The sequence below is a fragment of the Mustela erminea genome, chromosome 10 (genome assembly GCF_009829155.1).
Source record: "Mustela erminea isolate mMusErm1 chromosome 10, mMusErm1.Pri, whole genome shotgun sequence".
Classification (NCBI taxonomy): Eukaryota; Metazoa; Chordata; class Mammalia; order Carnivora; family Mustelidae; genus Mustela; species Mustela erminea.
This window is the reverse complement of record NC_045623.1, coordinates 76,099,312-76,109,453: the sequence shown is the minus strand read 5'-3', so window position 1 is coordinate 76,109,453 and position 10,142 is coordinate 76,099,312.

Genomic DNA, 10,142 nt, shown 5'->3' with positions numbered 1-10,142 from the left:
TCTTCCTTTTTTTTTTTAATTAATAATTTTTTAATAAAAATTTTATTTATTTATTTGACAGACAGAGATCACAAGTAGGCAGAGAGGCAGGCAGAGAGAGAGAGGGAAACAGGCTCCCCACTAAGCAGAGAGCCCAATGAGGGGCTTGATCCCAGAACACTGAGATCATGACCTGAGCTAAAGGCAGAGGCTTAACCCACTGAGCCACCCAGGTGCAACGCCTCTTTTTTTCTTTTTTAAAATTTTGTCTATACAAGAAGATGGTTGTTAGCCAAATCTATTGGGGTAATCCGTTCGAAATATATGTAAACCAAACCATCACGATACACACCTTAAACTGACGGAGGTCAGTAATTTCTCAAAGGGCTTTTCACTTCTGCAAACCAATGGGTTTTTTTCCTTTTTCTTTTTAAATGTATGTATTTATTTACTTTAAGTAATCCTCTCTCCACCCAATGTGGGGCTGGCATTCATGACCCCGAGATCAAGAGTTTCTTTTCCAACTGACTGAACCAGCCAGGTGTCTCAAGGCATAGATATATTGACTCAACTTTCCCAAGGCCACACCAACTGTCCTTTCTTTGCCACGTGCAGGGGGACAGATCCTAACTAATACACCTTCTGAGAAGGAGTGATGAGGGAGGCCTAGGCTAGAGGGGTCAGCAGACTCAGAGGAGCACAGACGAGCTGATCCCTGGGATTCTGCATACACTGCCTTCTTTCAGGGCCCTGGCCTACACCAGGGATTCTTGGGCACTGACACTTGACCTAGCATTGATTCCTAGGGCTCTAGGATGCCCCTGAGGTTCACAGGTTAGAGAGGGAGTAGATGGGGTTGGCACAAATGGAGATCTGGACCTGAGTCCACCTTACAGGAGGCTCCAGAAGGCTCCAACTCTAGCCTGCCATCATTCATCCACTTCCCGAGAACGCAGCTGGAATGCCCAGCCCGAGTAGCTCCCCATCTCTGCCCACTGCCCAGATCCCTGACCTGTACAGATTAAGAGCTTTTTTCATAGAAAGGACCTCATGTGAGTTCCTGGATTCTCCTTCCCAGCTAAACAGAATAAAAGGCCTACTCCACGCCTGACCATTACAGATGCCAGTCAAATCACTCACCCCTTGAGATATACAAAGTTAGGGATTCCCATCAGCTGACAACTAATTCTCCAATCTTTTTTGACAGAGCCAGAGAAGGATGGATCTTGGGGAATGGTAGGGGGTCACTACCTGTTTCTTCTGTGATGACTTTGCAGCGACTGTTCACGGTTTGGTGGGATCGAACGTGTTCTCACAGCTCCCTGCACGGGCTGCCTCCCATCCAAGACGTCCATGGCTGTGTGGTTCTAGAATTACACCCTCCAGCCATTCTGGAGCTAGGCATGACTGTGGCCTCCACCTGGTTTCTCCACCCCAGCCCTCTCATGCCCAGTGTCCACCGCTCCTCGGACGCCGCAAGGGAGCCCAGAGCTCACTCAGCTCAGTAGGATGTTTGGGTCTGGTCACAGCTGACACCTGCTTTGGTCAACACTTCTGGGCGGTTTTCCCTCTAATACTACGCTCTAAACACAGCAGGGAGGGAGAAGCACTGTTTATCGTAAATAACCGTACTACTGGCCAGAAACACACATACCCAAAGTGCAGAAAAATACACAAAATCATGGTTGACTTCTGACTCGAGCTTTTCTTCCAAGTTCCACAAGCATCCAGAGAACTGTTTTGGGGGATGGCTGACCCCTAACAGTACCTCTGTAAATGAGGGGATTTTCTTTTCCTTTTTATTTCCCCCCAAAGATTTTTTTTTTTTTTTTTTTTTTTTTTGTCAGAGAGCAAGAGAGCAGAAGCAGGGGGAGTGACAGGCGGACGGAGAAAGAGAAGCAAGCGCCCTGCTGAGTGAGGAATCCAATGTGGGATTCGATCCCAGGACCCTGAGATCGTGACCTGAACCGAGGGCAGACACTTAACCGACTGAGCCACCCAGGCATCCCACGGGGGGCTTTTCATGCAGGCTCTCCCTGCACCTAAAAGGCCCACCCGCTCCACACCAGGAGGAAGAGTTTTCTTTCAAACTCTCCGGCTCTCTGCTTCCGCTCCACCTGGTGAGGGGAGGTGGGGCTGGGGCTGGGGCCACTGGTTCAAGTATCTACCGACCTCCCTACTACCAGCATCCACATCCTCTTGGCATCCGGCCCACGTGCCATTTACGCAGAAAGAGCTGTTGATGGTCCATTTGGAGTCACGTGACCACATGGTCCTTTTGTCACTCTGGTCTTTGAATGTCCCATGCTTCAGGAAGGCAGCTAGGGGCCCAAAGGGGACCTCGTACCGCTGCCATTGTTATCTCTATCTCAGAGTGGTTTCCACAATTTCCCCCTGACTTTGAGATGGGATTCCAAATTTCATTACAGCTCAGGCTTGATCAATCTTCATTTCTTTGTGCTTTTAAATCTGCAAGCTTGGCAGTCAGAGCGCGCTTCTTCTCCTCTGGAGCTTGAGAAGAAAGGTTTAATCCAAGATGTAGCCTAGAACCATCACCTGTTAAGTTAAAAAAAAAAGTCTCCGACTAGGCACCCCCACCTCCCACCAGTGGATTTCCTTGAACCATTGCTTGAAGTCATATACCATGAAATCCCCCCAGATACAAACCTAACTGCAGTGGGACCAGAAGTTTTGGGCAGAGTTGGGAGAGGGGGCTACATGAGTCTCTGCAGAGCAGAAACCCCTCAGACATGTGCTTCTGGAATACCCCTCTCCCTGAGGCAGAACTACACTCTATCTCTCTCTCTCTCTCTCTCTTCAACCCCATGGCTTGGCGGTCGGCCCCTGCCAGCCAGGCTGGCTCAGGCCCTCCCTGCTCTGTGTATCAAAAACCTGCCAGCCTGAATATTCCACTCTGCAAACCAAACTAGAAGCCAGCCAAAGGGCACTTTGCAAAACAAAAGCCCAGTCATTAGCTAAGCTGAACTAACCAAATGTTGTTCCTCGAATGTGTCCCCGGTGGGCCTCTGTGTCCCCCACCACTCCAGGACACGTACCAGCATCCAAATTTGTCCTGTGGTTTGAGATGACATTTCCACTCCTACCCTCAACCCATCTTTCTGCCCATCCCCTTCTCAATGCGTGCAGTTAGGAAAATAGATTGAAAAGTTCCATCCCTCGTGTAATGTGTGTGTTGCTCGTAAATACTGATGGGGTGAACGGTGATTATCTGGTGCTCAATAATAAGATGTTTCATTGTGTGAATAAACTGGGTAAAATTCCATCAGAGAACTGACCCTTGCCTGATTGGGCTGAGAGGAGAGGAAGCTGGAAAATACCCAGGAAGAGACCAGGACCGCCCCCAGATCAAGGGTTCTGCGTGGGGGCACCTGGGTGGCTCAGTGGGTTAAGCTGCTGACCCTTGATTTTGGGTCAGGTCAGGATCTCTGGCCTGGGATCGAGCCCCACATCAGGGTCCTCTTTAGGCAGGGAGTCTGCTTCAGGATCCTCTCTCCCTCTGCCTCTCCCTCCTCCAAATAAATCTTAAAAGGGTTCCACTTGTTGCCATTAAATTGAAACCAAATGAAACACCTTTTTTTAAAAAAAGAGATTTTATTTATTTATTAGAGAGAGAGAGCCAAGCAGGGAGAGTGGCAGGCAGAGAGAGAACCAGGTTCCCCACTGAACAAGGAGCCCGATGTGGGGCCCGATCCCAGAACCCCGGGACCATGACCTGAGCCAAAGTCAGCCATCCAACTAACTAAACCACCCAGGTGTCCCTGCCAAATTAAATAATTTTGCTGCCTCACAGTTTTACTTTTTTTTTTTTTTTTTTAAGGTTTTCTTTACTTATTTGTCAAAGAGAAAGAGAGCACAAGCAGGGGGCCCCTGCTGGCAGAGGGAGAAGCAGGATCCCTGCTGAGTAAGGAGCCCAGTGTGGGACTAGATCCCAGGACCCTGAGATCATGACCTGAGCAGAAGGGAAACTCGTAACCGACTGAGCCACCCCGATGCCCCACAGTTTCACCTTCTCTACGCAAGAAACATAGTTTCCTGAATATTTACATTAAATTTTAAGCTCACAACTTTAATCAAGTTTTATAAAAATTAAAAATTAAAAAGTTCTGCCCTTGCCAAGGTTGGAACAGGATCACTCTTTCCCCAGCATTCCAAGCTCTGAGCTTACCTGTTTTTATGAAACGACCCTCTGGCCTCACACTACCCAGTAGAACTTTCTGCAGTGACAGAAACATTCTATAGAGGCACCCTCCAATATGGTAGCCATGAGCCTATGCGGCTACTGAGCACTTGGAACGTAGCTAGAGTTACTGAGGAAAATAATGATAACTGATTTTATTTAATTTTAATTAATTTTAATTAAAGTAGCCACAAGCAACTGGTTGCTACCATGTTGGGCAACACGACTCTAGCCTAATTCCACCAATGACAATGAAGGCCATCATAAGAAACTGTCAGGGAGGGGTACCTGGGGGGTGGCTTAGTCATTAAGCACCTGCCTTCGGCTCAAGTCATGATCCCAGGGTCCTGGGATCGAGCCCCACCTTGGGCTCCCTGCTTTTCCCTCTCCAGCTGCCTTGTGCTTGTGCTCCCTCTCTTGCTATCTCTTTCTGTCATAAATAAAATAAAATCTTAAAAAAAAATAAGAAACTGTCAAAGGCAACTCAAAATTACAGTGATTGTAGGATAGAGGTTGGGGTGTTCCCTAGCTCATATGCCGTCCTCTCTCTAGGAGATATTTTTTCCTCGGACCTAAGGACCTGAAGAGGCAAAGGTGCTCTTTAACAACTAAGAAACAACATTTAAAAATGTTGTTTTAAAAACAACGTTTTGGGGCGCCTGGGTGGCTCAGTGGGTTGAGCCGCTGCCTTCGGCTCAGGTCATGATCTCAGGGTCCTGGGATTGAGTTCCGCATCGGGCTCTCTGCTCAGCAGGGGGCCTGCTTCCCTCTCTCTCTCTCTCTCTCTCTCTGCCTGCCTCTCCATCTACTTGTGATCTCTCTCTGTCAAATAAATAAATAAAATCTTTAAAAAAAAAAAAAACGACGTTTTGTTTTGTTTTCTATGAATTACTTACTCAGTCATGTTTCCTTTTTCCTTCGGCTGTCAGGAAGCTCAGCCAACTTGAGACCCTGCGGTGGATACCAAGATCGCCCTGAGTTCCAGCAGTCCCTTTCCCACCCCATTGTCTTTCTCACTTGTCTGTTTTGTCTTTAGCGTCTCCTTCAACGATTGTTAGTACATTTACAGAGTGGAGAGACTATCCCACACACGTTTCCATCACCCCAAAAAGAATCCTTGTGCTCATTTCTAGTCACTCCATATTCCCACAGGCAACCACTAATCTACTTTCTGTTTCTGTAGATGTGCTTTTTCTGGGCATTTTATATAAATGGAATCCTATCGTATGTGAGTTTTTGTGTTTGGCTTCTTTCACTGAACATAATGTTTCTGAAGTTCATCTGTAGAATCCATCAGTACTCCCTTCCTTTTTATTGCCAAATAGTATTCTACTATACACATACACTACATTTGGTTTATCCTTTCTCCAACTGATAAAACATTTGAGGTGTGTCGGCTTTGGGGGCTATTGGGAACACTGCTACTATGGACTTCCACTTGGGAAGTCCTTCTTCAGACGTATGTTTGTGTTTCTCCCGGGCTCATAGCTACAAGTAGGATTGCTGGGTCACCTGGTAAATGTATGTTAAGAATCGGCCAAGCTGGGGCACCTGGGTGGCTCAGTTGGTTAAGCCTCTGCCTTCGGCTCAAGTCATGATCTCAGGGTCCTGGGATTGAGCCCTACATTGGGCTCTCTGCTCAGCGGGGAGCCTGTTTCTCTCTCTGTCTGCCACTCTGCCTGCTTGTGCTCACTCTCTCTCTGACAAATAAATAAGTAAAATCTTAAAAAGAAAAGAAAAAAAGAATCAGCCAAACCTGTGCCAAGTACTGTACTGTCTTTCATTCCCACAAGCAACAGGCGAAGGTTCCCATTTCTCCACATCCTCACTGACACTTGTTATTGCCTGTCTTTTTTATTATAGCCATTCTAGGGGGTGAGTGGTGGGATCTCACTGCGGCTTTAATCTCCATTTCCCTAACAACTAATGGTGAGCATCTTTTCACGGGCTTATTGGCCGTCCATATGTTTTCTTTGGCAAAATGTCTATTCAATGTCAACGTCTTTCACCCATTTTTATTTTTTAAGATTTTTAAGATTTTATTATTTGTCTCAAGAAGGAGAGCAGGGGGAGCAGCAGGCAGAGGGAGAAGCGGGCTCCCCTCTGAGTAGGGAGCCCCACACGGGACTTGACCCAGGACTCTAGGATCATGACCTGAGCCAAAGGCCAAAAGCAAACCCACTGAGCTACCCAGGCATCCCTCACCCATTTTTTAAATTTAGTTATTTGTCTTATCGTTGAGCGGTCTATTCTGGATACAAATCCTTTTTGGCAGACGTAAGATTTACAAATATTTTCTCTCTTAGCCTGAACCTGGTTTTCACTTGGTGTTTTTTGAATTGAAAAGTTTTTAATTTCTGTAAAGTCCAATGTATCATTTTTTCTTCTATTACTTATGCTTTTGGTGTCATGCCTGAGAACTCTCCTTAACCCAAGTTCACGAAGATTTATTTACTTCTGTGTTTCTTCTGAGACTTATAGTTTTAGCTCTATGGCCCATTTCGAGTTAATTTTTGAGTACGGCATGAGCTAAGAGTGTAAATTAATATTTTTGCATGTGAATATACAATTGTCCCAGAATCATTTGTTGTGAAGACTATCGTTTCCCATCAAATTGCTTTGGCACCTCCAGCAAAAATCAACTGACCATAATTATGAGGGTTTCTTTCGGGACTCCCAATTCTGTTCCATTTATTGGTATACCTGTCTGTATGCCAGTATCACACTGTCTTGATTACTATTTTTGGTTTTTTTTTCTCACTTTCTTCATACACTTACTCTTAATTTTATTTAACTGGAAGAATAGGTCATCCCCTTTCTCTTTCCCCAAATTGATATTAGCTCTTGGCAAGAATGTAATTGGGGCTTCCTAAAATCAAGCCATCAAAACCTCTCGTGTGAAAATCATTGAGAAGTCATTAAAGGGACTATGACCATATTCTTATTCATACAAATCCCAAAGGGGATCAAGAAAGGAGCAGACATTCTACCCTTGCCACAATAATCGGATTTACTGATTCCCAGAGAGAGGGAAGACATACTGCTAATTATGAGGCAGTTAAGGAATTATTTCCTTTCTCAATATGGCTTTAGAATGTGTTAGACCTAAGAAGTAACGTCTGTCTTTGAGCTACGGGTATGAATGCATTTGTTTAGCAAGTTCAACATTTAAGGAAACCCATATGGATATACCATATCAAGAAGAAAGCCCTCGAAGAAAAGAAACACACCTAGAAAGATGGGATGTAGGATGCCAACTTCCCTCACATTACCGACCCACTTAATGAAGCAGCAGACGTGACTCCCCACTTATCTTGACTTGAGGAACTGAAGGGAGCTGGGGAGATAGATGTGCCCTGCCCCATACCAGTGAACACCAAGGGGATTTTCTGTAAGTGGGTTACAAGGGGAAGTTAAGGCAGGATGAAGTCCAGAGAGAAGCTGTACAATGGAGGACAGGAGAGTAAAGTTAACATTTAATTATTGAGATACTAGGGGCACCTGGGTGGCTCAGTCAGTTAAGCCTCTGCCTTCCACTCAGGTCATGATCCCAGGGTCCTGGGATCAAGCTCCATGTGGAGGGAGGCGGGGGATCTGCTCCTCCCTCTCTCCCTCCTCCGCTCCCCCCAGCTTATTTTCTCTCTCTCTCAAATAAACAAATAAAACCTTCAAAAAAAAAAAAAAAAGAATTTTGAGATACTTTTCTCTTTGGTCTCTAGGGAAGTCCTACTTATTGTCCGGGTATAATTTTCTCTTCCTGCATTATAATTACTCTTTGAAGCTGTCTTGCCCTTCACTAAAGTAAGACACATACGACAGCCCAGCCTCATGTGATGGTCTTGGGGAGAATTAAAAAGGTGCTGTGATGAATGGAGCAGGGGTCCTGCTCTACCCTTACCTCATTGCTGGGGTTCGTGGGCAGGGAGCAAAGTTTTTTTAAGGTATCTACATCCCAAGCTCCAAGTGGTGACAAACATTATGAGATGTGATCCCCTTTAGAACTTAGAAGAACATTGAAAATGGCAGGCCAGCTCCCTGTTGAACAACTCAAGGGAGGTCTAAGACTAAGCCTTCCACTTCTCTGCTTATGTGAGATGAAACCCACCTTTGAAGGCGATATCGGGGAAAAATGAACATCGATGCGGTATTTTTTTTTTTTTTAAGATTTTATTTATTTATTTGACAGAGATCACAAGTAGGCAGAGAGGCAGGCAGAGAGAGATTTGGGGAAGCAGGCTCCCTGCTGAGCAGAGAGCCCAATGTGGGGCCCAATCCCAGGACCTTGGGATCATGACCTGAGCCGAAGGCAGAGGCTTTAACCCACTGAGCCACCCAGGTGCCCCGTCGGTGCGGTATTTTTAAATGCGTTCATTTATCCACAAAGATAGAGAGTCCTACTAGGTACTAGGCATCTTATAGTGCATGTTCTTTTCTAAGTCACCAAAATCCTTTGTGAAAGAAGATAAGGGAGAGAAAGAGGAAAAACACTCAATAAATCTTGGTTGAATGAATGAATTGCAGGAACCAGATGGCATGAGTCTTAAATGAGCAGGGATTTTTCCATGAGGCTGAAGGAATAATGATCTGGGAGTGGCTTTTGAGAGCTGGGAGGCTCTGCCCCTGCCTCGTCACTCTGTGGTCCTGGAGGACGGCAGCTGCCCTGGAGACAGCGGCTGGGTCCTCAGTTAGGCAGGAATTAGAGGACCTCTGAAGGGGCTGAGGGCTTCTGGAGGGCTACAGGGAAGGTTGAGGAGGGAGCAGTGGGAGGCTGGATCAGGGGAGAGGAAATGCAGAAGGTTGATGGAGGGTGAAGTCAGCTCTCATTCAGATCGTGGCTGAGGATTACCAGGCTATGCGGCCCAGTGGGATTAGCTTTTAAACAGTCCTCCAAACCGGTGCTATTAGAGGCCTTGATTATGCTAATTCTAATAATCATCAAATAGCTTCTATTTTCAAGAAGCTGTGATTTGAAGCTCTGGTGAGCTCTTTATAAACACAGTTTCATGTCATTCTTACAATGCTGCAGAGTAAGTGGCGTCCCCTTTATATAAAGGGGAAACTGAGGCTCGGAGAAATAATTTGCCAAGACCACACAGCTCGTAAGTGCCGTGGCTGTAAATCAGATCAGGGATGTATCCCTCCGGACGCCAGGCTTCCCCCAGCATCTGGTCTGTCCTGACGGGGGCCAGTCCAGCCTGTGGCGCTGGTGGCACTGGCAGCATGTGGGGAGTCCCTGGAAACCTGGAGGTGGCCATGATATGCAGCTCTGCAGCTCCAAGCCCCCAGCCAGAAGCTCTCAATGCACCTTTGAATCCCATTCTCCACATTGCCTGAGATGCCCACAGACTCCACCCACCTTCCTGCACAGACCTGGGGTCCCAGAGAGAGACGTACACATCATTCCTGGTGGAAGAGACAGGGCTCTGTAAGAATGTCTAACAAACAACCCTGATCTAGACCAAGGGTCAGGGAAGGCTGCCCCAAGGAAGTGACGCTTGAACCAAAAGGGAAGATGAGGTAAAAGTAAAACAGGTGGGTGTGGGGCAATCATCTAGAAAGACTGGGGGAGGGGGGAGAGGGTTGGGAATGAGGTGTTCATGTGTGTTTGAGGAATTGAAGGAAGCTGGCACAGCAGAAGGGAACCACGCAGGGGGGAGGGTGATGCTGGATAAGGTGGTCATAGGCCAGGGGAGGGCATTCGGCACAGGGTAAAGAGCGGGCTTTTTATCCCAGGAGCAATGAAACGCCACCAGAAGGTCTTAAAGGGGAGTGTCTTATCCTTAAAAAGGATAAGACAGGAGAAGGGCAGGACAGGTGCAGTGAGATCAGTTAGAAGCCACTGTAGGAATCCAGATAAGCCGCAGTGGTGGCTGGGACCCGTGCGGTACCAGCAGAGATGAAGAAAAGAAGGACATCTCAGAGAGATGTTTTAGAAGTAAAATTAGCAGGATTTGATGGTGGCTCC